Source organism: Oryctolagus cuniculus, chromosome 1, assembly GCF_051225735.1.
Source record: "Oryctolagus cuniculus isolate XC-2025 breed Fujian yellow rabbit chromosome 1, ASM5122573v1, whole genome shotgun sequence".
Taxonomy (NCBI): Eukaryota; Metazoa; Chordata; class Mammalia; order Lagomorpha; family Leporidae; genus Oryctolagus; species Oryctolagus cuniculus.
In genome coordinates, this window is record NC_142867.1 from 46,668,619 (window position 1) to 46,682,531 (window position 13,913).

At 48.3% G+C, this 13,913-nt stretch overlaps 1 protein-coding gene across 11 annotated transcripts in view; it reads right to left on the minus strand.

The window, feature by feature from the left end:
- Window positions 1–13,913, minus strand: part of NAV2 (neuron navigator 2) — a 763,895-nt gene that overhangs the window by 331,789 nt on the left and 418,193 nt on the right. The window contains exon 1 of one of the 11 annotated variants that reach the window (XM_051824910.3): window positions 677–1,376. The exons of the other annotated variants lie outside the window; for them this stretch is intronic. The gene's annotated coding sequence lies outside the window, so the exon portion shown is untranslated. Of the gene's footprint in view, window positions 1–676; window positions 1,377–13,913 lie in introns of those variants that run through there. 11 annotated transcript variants of the gene reach the window in all.

Sequence of the window (13,913 nt, forward strand, 5' to 3'; positions counted from 1 at the left end):
CCCTGCAGCAGGTCAGGGGTCAGCCTTGGCACTAGGAGCCCAGGGGGAGGGCGCCTTCCCTTTCCCTCCACTGCTTAAAACCAAGGACCCCTGGAACTTAGGTGGTGACAGGGATGCAGAGGGACCCATGATAGGAAGGAGTGTCACTGGCAGAGGACTCTCAAAGCCTGTGACACAGACCTAAGCATCCGGGTGCTGGGAAAACAGGCAGAACGGGAGGTTTGCCCTTCTGTCTCTGAATTTAGTTCTATCCCATGACCACTAAGGTCTGTAACTCTCCATGGATGGGCAGAACCATCTCCCCGGGTGCAGGGTGGTCCTCACCTGTAGGGATACTGGTGCAGAGGGGAATGTTTGCAGTATATCTCCTGAGGCAAGGTGCTCCATCAGCCCACCTTTGCTCACTTATGCTGACCACACAGCCCCATGGAAAGTCCTCTCTCGTGGGGAGGAATGACCAGCTCCACACTGAGGGGTGTCCAGGAGGCCCAGAGTCATGTAACCAGAGCAGAGCAAACCGAAAGTTGAGTGAATCAAGCCCAGGCCCCTGGCTTTTTCTGCACCTGCAGCCACCCTCGCCTCCTTCCAGGAGCCCTCTGGGGAGACCAAGGGCCAATTTCCAGACAGTTCCCACCTGGGCTCCCACCCAAGCGCTCAGCAGGCCCCCAGCTCTTACCTGGCGTAAGAAAGGTGAGCGGTATCAGATGTTCCGCTTTGAGAATGCTTTTGCGGGAGAGGCGAGGAGAACCCTACGGCACCCCCAACCTGCCAGAGTGTGTATTCACCATCGGCAACAGACCAGACTCTCTCATCTGCAGATCAAGAGGCTCCTCTGAACAGCTCTCAGGCTTCCTCCTACCAGGCCAGCGGGTACTGCGGGCAAGCTCCGCACCTGGGCCAGGAAAGGAACTTGGCAAGCTTGAGGGGGGGCGGGGCGGCCAGGGAGGAGGAGGCGTTCCAGGACGGAGTGCCACTGCCTTGCCCTCCTGTCATCTGGCAGCTGGTGAGGGAGGTGGTAATGGTTAACCAGGGGCCGGCACCGCGGCTCACTAGGCTGATCCTCCGCCTGCGGTGCCGGCACCGCGGGTTCTAGTCCTGGTTGGGGCGCGGATTCTGTACCAGTTGCTCCTCTTCCAGGCCAGCTCTCTGCTGTGGCCAGGGAGTGCAGTGGAGGATGGCCCAATTGCTTGGGCCTTGCACCCGCATGGGAGACCAGGAGAAGCACCTGGTTCCTGGCTTTGGATTGGCGCAGCCCACCGGCCACAACACACCAGCCATAGCAGCCACTTGGGAGGTGAACCAATGGAAAAAGGAAGACCTTTCTCTCTGTCTCTCTCACTGACTAACTGTGCCTGTCAAAAAAAAAAAAAAAAAAAGGGTTAACCAGGGAAGGTGTTCCCTCCTCTTGGGGAGTCCCCCCGCGGGAGTGATATCCACTCTGGGAAGGACCTGTCTGTAGGACCTGTCTACAACCTGGCACCGTACCTAGCAGTGAGTAGTGAAGAGTCTAGATTCTTCTAGGCAGACTGAGCTAGATCGAAGTTGTGGCTTTCGCTGTCACTAACCATGGAACCCTGGATACGCTATCTTCCGAGACTTGGTTTCTTTATGTAACCAACAACGGGGACAATAATAGCACTTACGTCACCAGGCTGCTGCCGCACAGATAGATGAGATAACGAGCGCAAAGGTGCAGAACAGTGTGTACCACCTGGCAAGGGCCCAGTTAGCATGAGCAGGTGAGAGTACAAGCAGCGAGCGTCCTTTTAGTGAGGAAGCCACTGGAGCTGCAGCTCCTCCCTGCAGGTGGCAGCAGCTCCAGCCCTAACAGCCCTCCTTTTCATGAACAGAGGGAGAAAGGGACAACTGTTGGGCATCGGCTTGTGGTGTCACCTCACAGACACAACATTCTCATGCCTCTCCCAAGGCAGCAAAGATGCAACGGTTCACTCCCCAGGCAGGTGCCTCCCGCTTCTGTCCCTTAATCTATTCCACATTCCCTGCTGAGCCAGGATTGCTACAAAGGCCCAATCTGAGGCTCAGAGACGTCAGATCCTCTGCCCACTGTCACACAGCCAGTGAGCAAGAGCTGGCATCCATACGACAATGAGAGCACCTTTGAGCCGGTTCTTGTGCTGTGACACGTTCTGTTCTGAGCCTTTGGCGTATACTAACTCCTGAAATTCTCTGCACACCCCAATTGGTGGGAGGGAAGGGACAACAAATAGCCTCACTTCACAGGTGCAAAATACAGAGGCCCAGACAGGTTCAGCAAGGTGACCCAGTGAACCACTGGGCAGGGACAGAACCCGGCATGTTGGCTACAGAGGACATGCTCTAACCATTGCCCTAACTACCTCTCAGTTTGAATAGCCTGTGCTGTGCTCACTGTACCACCCTCTCTCCAAGAATGAAAACTCAAGGGTGCTGAGGACACACTTCTAGGAAGAGACTACAGTGTCGGGATAAAAAATGTACTGGCTAGACGTCAGAGACTTTGGGCTGTGACCTTAAGCCAATCACTTTCTCCCTCTGGATGTCAGTTGGCCCAAGTATAAAAGAATTGGTTTGGACCAGAACACTGCCTCGAAAACTTGCTGCTCTGACAGCATATGGTTTTGTGCCGTGAGCCTTCCTCCTTGCTGAGGAAGGCTGCTGACAGGCCCTTCTCCATGCAGCCAGAGCCCGTCTAATGGAAGGAGACAGCCTGCGGCCAAGTGCATGAGGGCCGCCCACAAGTGAGCATCTGAGACTGGGAGATCCCGGGCAATCTACCAGGCCCTTGTTGTTCCCCCTTGGCAAAGACAGGGAAATAACTTGCTTTGAGGTCATAAAAACGGTCATAAAGCATTTTCCCAGATTCAAAAGTCCCGGTTTACAAAACGCTCTTGAACTCAGCCATGACAAGGGTAATCAGAGAAGAAGTCGGGACTTTGCAGGATTCCCAGAAAGCAGTCTGAGAATGTAAAGAATCTTCATTACTTCTCCATGCTTCTTACAGCCGAGAGTCTGGCCCAGCAAGGGGAGAAAAGCCCCAGTATTGACTCAAAGCAGCTCAAAACGGTACCACGCTGGTCAGCACGGCTGTATGCTAGATGTTCTCCAAGTCTCCATCTCTCCCACCGGACAGAAAGTCTCCGAGGATATGAGAGATTTGTCTCCGTCTAATCAAGGCCTGTTGACCAACTACGCATCTCCAAGATGAGACCTGAGTAAGTAGCCTTCTACACCAGCCTACCTCTCTTCTGTATTTAAGTGCCTCAATCCAATTCATACCAACAAATGTTTATTAAGTACCTCTGATGCGCTGGGCAGTGTGATATTTGCATATGCAGATGCACAATAAGCTCAATCATCATAATGGCTGGAAATAAAACAAAAATAAAATCTTTGACATGGGGGCTGTAAGGAGAGGGTCAAAGCTTCCCGCCATGGTTCTACTATGGCTTGCCCCCCAAGTCATGTGTTTTAGTCCTCAAAGCCTTATGTTAATGGTACTACAAAGCTGGAGACTTAATCCAGTTATGGTGTTTGGAGGAAGGACCTTTGGGAAGTGATTAGACTGCACTGGGTTGATACAGGGGAGCCCCATGATTGGATCTTGCTGGCTTTATTAGGACAGAAACACACACACACTCTCCCTGTCTCTGGCTATGTAATCCTCTGTGCTACCTCAGGACCCTGCCAGTAAGAACACTATCACCGGAGGCTGGACCAATGGGGGTCTACCCACTCTTGGCCAGTGAACCTCCAGAAGCATGAGCCAAAATAAACCACTTTTCTTTATAAAGTCAGCTTGCCTCAGGAGTCTCAGTATAGTAGCAGAAAGCTGATGAATACACTTCCCTTCTCAAAGCTGTGAGAAGGTCAAAGCTTTCAGATTTTAACTACTTGCGTAAAATCTGTTGATTTTCATCCTCTGGAATATTATTATGTACGCACGGGCAATTCGTCCATTCAACAGTTATTTCTTGGGCATTGACTCTCTAGTAGGCAGTGTGCTAACAATCCTGAGATGTTCACAGAAGAAAACTGACATGTCAGTGACTTGACTGGAAGGCTAATTGCAGATGTCTGCGGTCACCAATTGTAGACCAGAGCAAAAGCATCTGTCTACCTCATTTGTTCTGTCAACACTGACTGAGCACCTACCTCACGCTCGCCAGTGGGGACGCACTTAGAAGTCACCAAGCAGGGTTCTGTCCTCATGGAGAGCAGCAATCTGAGAAGCAGCCAGCTATCAACCAAGATGGGTGTGATGAACAGACAAGGGCCTGAGGTTGTGCCGGGCACACCTATGAGACACAGAGGATGGGGAAGGTCTCCACAAAGGAGCTCCAAGTAGGGGAAGTTGTAAGGCGTGAGAAAGAGTGGGTCCTGGAAACACTGGCGAGATGGCCATTCCAGGGCAAGGAAACACCACGGGCCAGCTCCTCTAAGTAGGGAAAGGGCACAGTGAGGCCAAGGAATGGGAGGAAGAATGTGCCATGGGGGCCTGGTGACAGCCTGGAGGTGAGAGAGCAGAGGGAACAGAGAAGATCCTGCTGGGTCTTCTGATCTATGGTAAAGAGTTTGGATCTTATATTTTGTGCAAGCGTTATTAAAGCAGGAATGCAACTTGGTGGCCTTTCTACTTTGACAGCACTCCAGTGCTGTATGGAGAGTGGCAGGGAAGCTGGCAATAATGAAACTATGGAGACCAGTTAGGAAACCACTGCAGTTCTCTGAGTGAAAGATGAAGATGCTCTCATCTACAAGATCATTAGTTGGATGTTTGATCTACTGGGGAGGTTCAAATGGAAGCACCTGTTATTACAATGGAGGATTATAAACCAGGAGAAATGCAGAATAGTTCAAATGGAAGCCTCAATGGGCAGCACCTGTGATTAGAATGCAGGCATGTAGAAATGTAGAGAAGTCAAGAACAGGCCTCAGGTTCTGCTAGCACAGCTGGTAAATTCAGAGACCATTTACTACAATGGTTCTCAATCAGCAGCACTTTGCCCTCTAAGGTATATCTGGAGATTTCTAGAGACATATTTGATTAGCAAAACTGGGGGTTGCCACTAAGCACTCTACAGTGGGTGGAGGCCACGGATGCCCGCAACAGCCTGCAATGCACAGGGCAGCCCTACACAGTAAATGATCTGGCCCTAAATATGAATAGTATAGAACTTGAGAAACTCTTGCCAAAGTGGGAAAAGTGAGGGTGGTGCCCCTTTGAGGGGTTACTTAGCACTATACCTGGGACATGTTAAATAGGAAATATTCAAGTTAAATTGTCCTTGGAACCATACTGCTTAGAATAGAGCAAATAAAAAGCAGGTCTGGCATCATGATTCTTCTGAAGAGAAGACAATGAGTGTCTCTCTCTCTCTCTCTCTCTCACACACACACACACACACACTCTCACATACACACACACACACACAAACACACACCAGGAAAAACTAGCAATTCCTGCTAGATAAGTTGTGAAAGAAATTTAATGAAAGCAAGACAATGTCTTTGTCCTTGTCCTTCACCCTATATGTAACTTTTCCTTTCTCCAGTTCTGTCTCTTCTTCCAGCCCAGCTCCAAGTGCTAGATTTGTGAGATTGCCTAAAGACACCCATCTTCGCTGGGTCAGAATTCAGAGGATCGGACTTTTCCAGTACCTCATTAGGCATCACACTACATATCTCTAAGATTTCTGACATCCCTTTGAAGAAAGGATTCTACCAATCTGCCAGACAGAGACACTGAGCTCAGACAAGTAACTTGCCCAAGGTCACAAGGATTTGGGCCAAGTTCTTTTTGCTTTCAGAAGCAAAGCATTACACGGGCAGCCTCCCTTTGATCCCCAGCAGCGCTTCCTGAACAGCCTTTGGATGATTTCTGCGTCTTGCCTTAGAATGCAGTCCTCTGGCTCACTGCTCTCCGGTGCACATGAGTGGCTGGCTCAGAGTCTCGCCCCGTAATTTGTAGAAATGTGTTCCCTTTGGGCGTGTCTGACCTCGTCAGGTAGTCTACTGAGAACTCAATGGCAGGAGACCATGCTGGGGGGGACAGAACTTCTTCCCTCTCCCTGTGTCTCAAGTTCACACTTGGATTCCCAGGAGAAGGACGCTCCATTAGTATTTCTGGCCTCCTTCTCCACACAGGAGAAACGATGTCTAATGCAACCTGGCCCAGACCAGCACAGTCAGCCGTGTGTTCCTGGGAATCTGCACTCATGGGTCAACCAATATTGCTGAACAATCACAGAAGTAATTTTTAATGACATAAGTAAGTAAAGCTGCAAATTAATGACATAAGTAATTGAACATGTAAAGACTTCTTCTTGTCATTATTCCCTAAACAACATAGTACAACTATTTACATAGCATTTACACTGTATTTGGTATTGTAAGTACTCTAGACGTGACAAAGCAAAAGGAAGGATGTACCTCGGTTATTTGCAAATACTACACTGCGTTATAAAAGGGACATGAGCCTCTTCAGATTTGGGTATTGGAGTGAGAGACAGAGTCCTGGAACCAACCACTCCTGGAAGATTCCAAGGGATGATTATACTCTCACCGGCCCCAGCTCCCTGGTACGTGGAGCAACTGTGTTTAAAGGAAAGCATCAGATGCTGCCCAGTCCTTTTAAATCCCACGACAGTCTCTCTGGCCCTCTCTCTGTTTAGCATATCCGTCTGGGAGTCTGGCAGTCAGACTTGTGAGACCCATCCAAGGGCCAACTCAAGGCAGAGAAGGTACACAGCCACCCCTCGCCCCAGGCCCCAGTCATGCTCCTCACCGCTCACAGATGTCCCAGGTTTGGGACATTACAAGGTATGCGTCCAGGTTAATAAAAGCCACTGATCTTAGTCCTTGGGATTGGAGGAAGGAGAAGGGCACAGTCTTCACTTACACTGGTTTTCATCATCCTTTGCATAGTTTAGGTCAAGTTCAACAAAATTTGAAAATGATATATATAAATAACCTTAACCTACTGCCAAAGCCAATCCATTATGTCCTGTTTCCCTCTTTCTCCTCCTGGAGCTCTGTCCTGACTTTCTGAGATCTCTCGGTGCTATGATTAGGGTCTACATTTCCCAGGCTACGGGTCTTGAGAATCCTCTAATTTTAATTTGTTTGAAAGGCAGATGGGGGTGGGGGAGAGACAAAAAGCAAGAGAGAGACAGGTATCTTCCTTCTGCTGGTTTCCTCCCCAAATACCTGCAACAGGTGAGGCAGAGCCAGGATGAAGACAGGAGCCCAGAACTCAATCTAGGTCTCCCATGTGGGTAGCAGGGACCTGATCCCTTGAGCCATCATCTGCTGTCTCCCAGGCTGCACATTAGCAGAAAGCTGGAATCAGGAACAGAGCCAGGACTCAACCCCAGGCACTCCAATTGTCCGAAGTGACATCTTAACCACTGCACCGAGCATTTATCTCTTGAGAATCCTTAAATTCCCCTTCATCCTGACTCACTACTGACCATCAGGTGGCAACCCTTTTCCATTCTGCCTCCACAACAGCACCCCTACCTAAAGAACACCTTTCCTATGTTGCTACCTTAGCTTTCGACTTACTCTATCTCAAGAAGCCCACCAAAGCACAAACACTGGGACATCTCCATCACCCCTGTCAGCAGAAGGGACTGATAAAACGCTCAAAACCTGGAACATCCATGAACATCATCGTGCCAGCTGATAGTTTACGCCACAGAAATCCACAAGGAACAGGCAGTATGGCTACAGCTTACTTACTTCCAAGAGGGATGTTAAGTATCAGAATTAAAGGTCCTCATCAGAATCCACAGCCCTTGGTTCCCAAAGCACAGCAGGACCTCGCATATAATAAAAAGTGAGTCAACTCTGTTTCCATTAAGCTGGGCCCCAGAAGCCATCCTCTTCCAGCCACTGCCAGTCTAGGACATACAGGGAAGCCTGAGGTAGAGCTGGATCTTACGATGAAACCTGAATTCTGATATAAAGGCCTGAGGAGCTGCTCCAGGGCTCCATCCAGGCCCCCTTCTCCCATGAAGGTGGGCGTGTGAGGAAGGAGGGCAGGCAGACAAGCACAGTGCACCTCTATGCTCCTTGCTTTCCCAAGGAGCCACCCAGGAACCACCCTATCAGAAAATTCCTGGAATAACTGCCAGGATCCAAGACATCCAAACAGCTACAGAGCCCCTCAAATACCCAACTGTTATTGAATTCAGAGTGGACCTCTGCTGGGCAGAAACCAAACTGCAGCCACGACCAAGAGATTTTGGACCTAAAACAAACCCAGGCATCCCAGCAAGCCTCTGCTTAGATTCACACCAATCATTTCATTCCCTTCACAATAAGTGACCCTGTGTCTTAGCTGATCCAACAACTCTGCATTCCATTGAAAAACTGCAATGATGACTTTGTAGTTACTCCAGTATCTAAACACACAGTGCCAGGTGCAAAGTGGATTGAGCCTCAGTGGCTGCCCACCCAAGGGCTTAAGCTTTACCAGCTGCCTGCAGAGAGTCCAGGAGAGCTAGAAGCAAGGTGGGGACATGGGAAAGGGGATTCCTTATCCATAACTGCTTCTGCTACTGTGGAAACATAACCAACAGAGCACAGCGATTGCAACTGCACCATATATGGCTTTGAAGCTCTAACTGTCCCCTTGGAGAAGTCCACTGAAATCACACACCAACCTCTTCATTCTTAAATCATACAACTCTTCTGGGAAATAAGTGAAAGGGACAACACAGAAAACTCTGCATTGCTAACACTGTTTTGTTTTCCTTTTCTGAACCAATGTGCTACCCCAGAAGGAGCAGGAACAGTCGTTTTTCCCTCCTTACCTGGTGTAAGGTGGGTGTGCAGTCATCCTTCACTGGGAGATAGCATCTGGAGAAGGAGAAAGGGCAGGGAGCACATAGCAGGAATTCAGGAAACTTAATGCAAAACAAACCAAATTGTTCTGCATTAGAAATCTATGTATTCAAACAAGGGCCCTCTCCAATGAAAATGCATTTCAACTTGGAATAGTACCTAACAAGAGAGGCAGTGAGAAAGCTTGTAGGACTGAAAACTACCATGTCTCCAGCACACATTCCTCCGCAGAGAGCAGCCAGACATTACTTTGTGGAGAGAGCATTTACTACTGCAGCCAGTGCTTAAAAATAAAGTCAACCGACGCAATAAACTCACTTCATTTAATTTCAAAACATGAACTCATTGCTATCTCAGGAAATATCACCTTACTCTTTAGATTAAATGTTATCCCACGTCTAGGAGGCATTCAACAGTGAGAAAGTAATATACTTTACTTGGCTTCTCCAGGCTCAAGTTTCACCAAAACAAGCTTCGAACAAAGATTAGCCAAGCCCTGGGTAATGGGATATGGCAGGGTTACGTCATCTGCGGCCCATTTCCAAAGATACATGGCTTTTCCAGGTGAAATTCTAAGTGCCCTCTCTTCTCACTCTTTATAATCTGTGTTACACCACTTTGCTGGATGGGCAATGGCAGGTGCACTGAACCAGGGTCCAGGCACGAGGCCTTGAGCAAGTCATTTCAGCTCTCCGGGTCCCTCTTTCCTCCATCATGACATGAATTGTTGGGGGACCTCTCGTCATGGGCCTCTTCCTGAACTAACATCCCAGGGGCTCAGTCCTGGATTCTGCTGTCTAACTATTCCTGTGGCTGCCCCAGCACAGTCCCCTACCTCATCTTCCAGTCCAGCATTCAAACCCTGTTTTAAGATTTCTGAGAATGGATGGAAGTTCACTGCTCAGCAACCCCTTCCCAGGCACCAGTAAGGAAGAGAAAAAGAAACAAGTCTTCCTTCTTGATGTGATGATGATGATGGCAGCAAATGATGACTTATAAGGTGTTGGGTCCTGTACTGAGTGTTTTACTTGTTCACTTAATTCTCATAAACCTCTACTAGGTATGCAAAAACAGATAAGGAAACAAATGGGCAAAGAGTCTGAAGAGGGCAGGACTCGGGATTTGAATCTAGGTCTGACACCATACTATTTCTTACACTTGGAGTATTACCACCAGTGCGCCTCGCTTTGCCCAAGACTGGCCTGATTCATAACTATCCCATTGCAATTATTAATCAGACCTCTTTCCCTCTCAAAAGTGTCCTGACTTGCATAATAAATTATACAGCCACCTACTTGCAATGCCTCTCTGGGGAATGATTATGGGAACTATTATGACACAAGAACCATGTCACTTTCACAGGGAAGCCCTCCTTAACCACGCGAGATTACAGAGTCCTCTCACCCCCTTGCTCTGCTGCATTTTTCTCCACAACTTTCATCACCATAAAAAGATTATATACATACATATATAAAGCATATATATATATATATATATATATATATGTTTTGCTATTTACTCTGCTAAAATGTCACAGCCTCTCCACTTCCCTGGATGCTACTCATAACATCAGAGCCAGCACACACCTGCAGCATCTGAGTCAAAAAGAACATGGGTGAGAGTTTAGCTCTGTGGTTAAGATGCCCGCATCCCAGATCAGAGCGCCTGGCTCCACTCCTAACTCCAGCTTTCTGCTAAAGTGAGGCCTTCAGAAGGAGAAGGCAGTTGGGTCCCTACTACCTAAGTGGGAAACCTGAACTGAGCTCCTGGCTCCTGGCTTTGGCTTGGCCTAACCCCACTGTTGCACCCATTGGGAGAATATCAGTAGATGGAAGGGCGCGCTCTCTCTCTGCATTTCAAATAAATGAAGTTATTTTTTAAATTAAAAACAAATAGAACAACCCTTGGGAATAGCCCCTGGGACATCCAGTCAAGCTCTTCTGCATGTCCTGGAGTGTCTGAAGAGACTCTGTATAAAAACCCAGTCACCTGCTTTCTGGGTGGCTGGCATGATGTGACAGAAGCCAGAAACACAACAAAACAAAACCGTGCTCCTTTTTTTCAATTCGTTTTTGCCAGCTCCACACAAAAACAAGTGCACATGGAATGCAAGCTCTCTGTTGCCAGAGGGACCAATTACAGATCTCCAGATCTCTATTAACATAAAAATAAAGGAAAATGTGTTACCTCAAAATGTCATCCAAAGGACATCACTTACTAGTTTCAGGATTTTTCTTCCTTCCTCTCTGATATCCATTCTTTATTTTCCCAGTTATTAACCAGTCAACCCCTTCTTTTGAGGCAATGGTTCCCATTCTGAGCAGTGTGTCAAGGCTAAGGGGGCTCACTGCTCATGACAGAAATAAACGCACATGGAAACGTTCCTGTGCATTGTAGCCTGGTTTCTCCAGGGAAGGATGGAATTTCTTGCCCCTTGAGATTTTGAGAACAGAAAGTGGCTATGATTTCAGTACCCATGAGATGGTAAAATATATGCCAGTTACAATTAGTGGAAAGCAGGAGAAAGTCTTAGAAGTTTCTGAGACAGCTGAGGTTTGCTTTGTGATGCAGTGTATGCACCATATCCCACACTAGAGTGCCAGTTCAAGTCCCAGCTACTCCACTCTGATCCAGCTTCCTGCTACTACATCCTGGGAGGCTGCATAAGATGGCTTAAGTTTTTGGGCTGCTGCTACCCACATGCAAGGCCCAAATTAAGTTGTGGGTTCCTGGCTTCAACCTGGCCTAGCCCTGGTTATTCTGGGTATTTGGGGAGCAAACCAGGAGAAGGAAGATCAACCAATCTTCCTCTAACACTTCACCTTTCAAGGACGTCAACATAAATAAATAAACATTGACAAAAAGAAGCTCCTGAGAGCAGAAATTACTGATCATGTTTAGCAGAAGGGGACAGCACCTCCAAGCAGGCATCAGTGGGCTTCATTCAGAAAGAAACCGGGAGTTGCTAAGATGCGCATCAGCCTGTGTACGTACAGGGAAAGACAAGCTGAGATGCACTGATGGCTGTGTGCAACAGCTTGATGGCAGTCCTCACTTCACAAGGTGTCCATATGTCACATCACCACTCTGTACACTTTCAATATATGTCATTTGTATTTGGCAAGGACAGCTTAATAAAGCAGGGGGGGGGGTGTTAAAGGAACATCAGGATTTCGAGGCACAGTTTGCAGGGGCCACAGCACCTTGCCTTGGGGAGGGGGCAACAGAACCGCAGAATGGCAGCCAGGGCCCTTTAACCCACTGACCTCCTTTAATCTGCTTGTTAGCCAGGCTTCGGGCAGGCCCAGGGGGTCTTTGACCAGCGCCTCTCTGAGTACAGGTCAAAGGTCAGAGGCACATTCCCACATCATCATTATTCTCAATTATTCTCCAGTCACGGCCACTTTCTCCTTCATTCTGAGGAAGGCCCCTCATACCACGTTAAGTGTTTTCCAGGACATCGAAAGGTGATGACCCACCCCACCCCCATCTTGGGCTCCTCCTGGCTCCCAACATCTCCCAGAGCCAAGAGGATCTTGGGGTGGCCCCTCCTGGAGAGGAACAGCTGGGGGAATACAGCCCTGCCCCGGAACATGAGCCCATGCGGACAGCCCTGGCTCAACCCGCCTGCTCCTCTCCAGGAGGCAACAGGAGAGAGGAATTCAAAGCACAGTCTTTGCCTTCAGACAAAGCAGGGCTTCCAGAGTTTCTCCCCCCAGAATCTGAGGCGACACTTAACTCCCCAAGCCTTCGCTTCCTCATCTGATTAATGAGAAATGATAAGATGCCGGGACTTCAAAAGGTCCATGGGAAACTAGGATTGAAAGTTTAGTGCAAAACAAATTTGAAATCCACGCACAGTTTGTTCATAACGTGCATTTTTTCCGTGAACTTTTTGAGGACTCCCTCATATGCCCGGATTTCAAAATTTTTTTGCATCATTTTATTTTGTATGAAGTTTTTAAGGGGCTCTCCTGGTTTCTGGTTCACAGGATTATAGTGCAGATGAAACAGAACAATGCATGTAACAGTCAATATATGTTCACTATCCGTACGATTATTCAGTAGGTTTTTTTTTTTAACAGATGGCCATTGTGCAAAGTCTGAAATATATGGAAAAAATACAGACAAAAAAAATTCCTGGTGATCTTCCCCCAGAGCTGTTAGCATTTGGGAGACTTTCTCTTGAGTCTTTTCTGGGCACACAGACACATGAGTAACACCCGCACCACCCTGTAATCATTAAGTAACCAGTCACTGTCCATCAACCAACTTCTGGACTCTCGGCTCAAAGCCTGATGTCCCTAACTTGCAGTCATTCTGTAAGGTGCTGTGGTCTCAACGTGCAGATGAGAAGAACAAGGCTGAAAGAGGCTCCGTAACAGCCCCACATAGCACGGACCCTGCATGGCTCCCGAGCGCAGCTCCAGCTGCCGGTCTCTGACAGGATGCCCAGGCTCTGTGCACTGGCACGGGCTGCCAGGGTGGCTTTTCAGTGCCTTTTCTCTCCCCATTCTCAGCTCTACCTGTTCTCAGAGAATACCAGCTGCTCCAGCAGTGGTCTCTTTGTTTCTCCTTGCCTTGCCTAAGCCCAGAGAGTCAAAAAAAGAAACTGGGGGCCGATAAGGATGTCAGAACACCCACGTCCTGCTCTGTGGCTGTGCCCTAAGCTTATTCCCTCCCAGCAGGTGCACCAGGCCCGAGCAGTGACCTCCTGTCACCTTCTTTCATCAAAACCCCGTGACCCTGTCGGATGGGATTTGAACAGAAGTAGGCTCTACCAGCTCCTGCCTTCTGTCCTGGGTGGGCAGGTGCATTTCTGACCTTCCCCTGCAGAGATAACACATAAAGATCCAAGTTCTGCCTCTAATTACTCTTGGCCTTATTCTTTTTTTTCTTATCCAATTAGCTTTAAAAAAGAACATGAAGCAAAAACCCTTACTACCATTATTCAACCACAACAGTGAACGTTCCAGCTGTGGGTTAACTGATTTCATGTTTATTGAACTGCATCAGTGATAAAAGTTCAGGCTCCCACCTCTGGCCCCAGGCTCCATTCTGGGGCA